Below are 4026 nucleotides of genomic sequence, written 5' to 3'. Positions count from 1 at the left end.
GGGGAGAATGAAAGGAAGTAAGTTAGGTTTTCATTACCTAGAGGGAGTTTGCCCTCTTAGGGGGAGAATGGAAAGCTTAATTTATGGGTTCATTACCTAGTGGCATGAAGAAGGAGGCTATAGGATTAGCCTAACTTACATGTGGGATTGTAAGTGTTATTGTGGTATTGTCAAACATCAAAAAGGGGGAGATTGTTGGTGCAATATCCCGCAGGTCAAGGGTGACCTGGTTAACCAAGCTGAGCCTTGGTTAGGGTTTAGATGTTTGACAATAAGATATTGATCGAAGAAGAGTCAAGTAGGTCAAGGTTGACCGGATACTTGATCGGAAAGTCCTAACTGGACAGGAAGAAAGTCCTAGTGAGTGAAGCTAGGCGAAGGAAATCCTGAGTGAAGCGGTGAAAGTCCTAGTGAGTGAAGCTAGGGAAGGAAAATGGTGAGTGAAGCCGGTGAAAGTCCTAGTGAGTGAAGCTAGGCGAATGAAAACCCTAGTGAGTGAAGCTAGGTGAAAGTCACGTGAGTGAAGCCGGGCAAGGAAGGAAATCCGGATGGATCAAGGATGATCGGACATCCGGTGTTGGGAAGTCCAAGTAGGTCGAAGGATTGATTGGATACTTGGCAAGGAAGGAAATCGAGATGGATCAAGGATGATCGGACATCCGGTGTTGGGAAGTCCAAGTAGGTCAAAGGGATTGACCGGATACTTGGCAAGGAAGGAAATCCAGATGGATCGAGGATGATCGGACATCCGGTGTTGGGAAGTCCAAGTAGGTCAAAGGGATTGTTGGATACTTGGCAAGGAAGGAAGTCCAGATGGGTCAAGGTTGACCGGACATCGGTGGAAGTCCAAGTAGGTCAATGGGTTGACCGGATACTTGCACGACGAGTAAAAGTCCAAGTGGGTCAAAGGATTGACCGGACACTTGGTGGGGAGTCCTAGCAGGTCAAGGGAGTGACGGATGCGAGGCATGATGTACCAACAGTCAAGGTTGACCGGATGTTGGTTAGGAGGTTTGGGACTTGGTTTTGGGCAAAAACCAAAGTCGGATCGATCCGTGGATCGATTCAGTCGTGGATCGATCGGTGGATCGATCCAGTTCTTCCGTGATCAGAAGCTCGGATCGATCCGTGGATCGATCGGAGGTCCCGATCGATCGATCGATCGGGCGATCTTGCGCGTTAAGCGCCGGATCGATCCGTGGATCGATCGGAGGTTCTCGATAGGCGCTGGATCGATCCGTGGATCGATCCAAGCCTCCGATCGATTCGGAACATTGAATCGATCGGGATCCGACCGCGTCGGGTTTAAAGCCGCAGCGAGCGTGGTCTTCGGATCTTCACGAGCTCTTCTCGATTCATTCCAGCTCCTCCACAGCTCTCTACAAGCACGTGATCGCCAGTTCTTGAAGGTTCTTGGAGGCTTTCCAAGTCAAGAGGCGGATCTATTGCAAGAGGAAGAAGTTAGGGTTAGGGTTTTTACTGCACATCTTGTAAGCTTTTGCTTAACTTGTATTTCCCTTTCTTCTTCTTGTATTGAGAGTGTTGTAGGGCTTCTCCGCCTTTGGTAGTTACCACAAAGGAGTGTTATTCATAGTGGAGGGTGTGTGCGTTGGTGTGGATCCTTGGATTAGTCACCTCTTGTGAGGTGGATACCAAGTAAAATCCTAGTGTTAGCGTTTTATGTTTGTTTCTGTATTTTCCGCTGCACATCCAAGAAGAAACAAGCAACGACAAGCAACGAAGCGCACCAAGCGAACGCGACGAGCTATTCACCTCCCCTCTAGCTACTTTTGGTCCTAACAATACTGACAAGTTGGAATCACGTACAGAAGTTTTTCTGTTTGTGGGATATCCTAAAGGAACGAAAGGTGGTTTGTTTTATAATTCTAAAAATCAGAAAATCATTGTTAGCACCAATGCTCGATTTTTAGAAGAATATTATGTAATGAACCATAAGCCCATGAGTGAAATAGTTCTAGAAGAAATAAGAGAGGACACGTCTGTTTTAGTACCAACAGTACAAGATGAAGTACCACAAGAAACTTTAACACGTGTCACACATGATACACAACCAGAGATAGTGCATCGTCGTAGTGGGAGGGTTGTAAGGCAACCTGAGAGATTCATATTTTTGGGAGAGTCTTCGAACTTGATCCCGGGTAAACATGAACCTGATCCCCGGACATATGACGAAGCACTCCAAGATATAGATGCAGTATCTTGGCAAAAGGCAATGAATTCAGAAATAGAATCTATGTATTCTAATAAGGTCTGGGAGCTTATAGAACCACCTGATGGTATAAAAGCCGTTGGATGCAAGTGGATCTACAAAAGGAAAAGAGGGACAGGCGGGAAGGTAAAAACCTTCAAAGCAAGGCTTGTTGCGAAAGGGTACACTCAGAAAGAGGGAATCGATTATGAAGAGACTTTTTTGCCGGTAGTCATGCTTAAGTCTATCCGGATACTCTTATCCATTGCTGCTCATATGAATTATGAGATTTGGCAAATGGATATCAAGAAAACATCCATATGAAGCAACCAGAAGGGTTCATTGAAAAGGGCAAAGAGCATCTAGTGTGCAAGCTCAATCGGTCCATTTATGGACTGAAGCAAGCTTCAAGATCTTGGAACATCTAGTTTAACGAAGTAATCCAGTCATATGGATTTATTCAGTGTCCGGATGAGTCTTGTGTATACAAGAAGTGTAACAGAAATGTGGTGGTATTTCTTGTACTATACGTAGATGATATTTTGTTAATTGGCAACAATGTCAAGGTATTATCGGACGTAAGGATATGGTTATCCAAACAATTTGATATGAAGGACTTAGGAGAATGCGCACACATTCTTGGGATCAAAGTCATAAGAGATCGCAAGAAAAGAATGTCGTGTCTATCTCAAGCTTCATATATAGGATACAATCCTTGCTCGTTTTAGCATGCAGAACTCCAAGAAAGGTTTCTTACCTTTTAGGCATGGAGTAGCCTTATCTAAAGAGATGTCTCTGAAGACATCAAAGGAGATGGAGGATATGAATGCAATTCCTTATGCTTTGGCTGTAGGAAGCCTTATGTATGCAATGCTGTGTACGAGACCTGATATCTGTTTTGTCGTGGACATGGTTAGCAGATATCAGAGTAACCCTGGACAAGGACATTGGACTGCTGTAAAGCATATATTAAAGTACCTGAGAAGGACTAGAAATTATATGCTAGTCTACCAAGCAGATGATTTGCTCCTTGTGGGTTACACGGATTCAGACTTCCAATCAAATAGGGACAATAGTAAGTCTACGTCAGGCTATGTGTTTACTCTAGGAGGTGGAGCCATTGCATGGAGGAGTGTTAAGCAGAAATGCATCTCAGACTCAACCATGGAAGCTGAGTATGTGGCAGCCTCTGAGGCAGCCAAAGAAGTTGTATGGCTCAGGAACTTTCTAATGGACTTAAATGTGATTCCTGGTTTGCCCAAGATCATCACAATTTATTGTGATAATAGTGGTGCAGTTGCAAACTCGAAGGAACCACGAGCCCATAAGGCAAGTAAACATATAGAGCGCAAGTACCACCAGATATGAGACATCATCAAGCGAGGAGAAGTTGTTGTCGCCAAGATTGCATCAGCAGATAACCTGACAGATCCTTTCACTAAGTCCCTTCCGGTGAAAGCTTTTGATTGGCATGTGGAGGAGATGGGAATCAGATGTATGGCAACAGATATGGCAGCTTAGTCTTTTAGTATAAGTGGAAGATTGTTAGAGTGTATACTAAAAGCCTAGTTTTTGTAAACATTTATTTTTGGAAATAAAAGAATCACATTGGTCAATATCTACATTTATTTGCTAAATATAATTGTTCAATTAATTTATATAGTAGACAACATGATATGTGGTGTTACAAACAGAAGATCATGTTGTCAGTTCTTTATAAATTATAAACAGTTGCTCACGACTAAGATGGAAAGAAACAAACCATCGGAATAGTCGTAGTGTAATTAAGTATTACTTTATCTTGATTAATAAATTAC

The sequence above is a fragment of the Zingiber officinale genome, chromosome 2B (genome assembly GCF_018446385.1).
Source record: "Zingiber officinale cultivar Zhangliang chromosome 2B, Zo_v1.1, whole genome shotgun sequence".
NCBI lineage: Eukaryota > Viridiplantae > Streptophyta > Magnoliopsida > Zingiberales > Zingiberaceae > Zingiber > Zingiber officinale.
The sequence above is the reverse complement of the archived record's forward strand: the minus strand, read 5'-3'. Positions refer to the sequence as shown.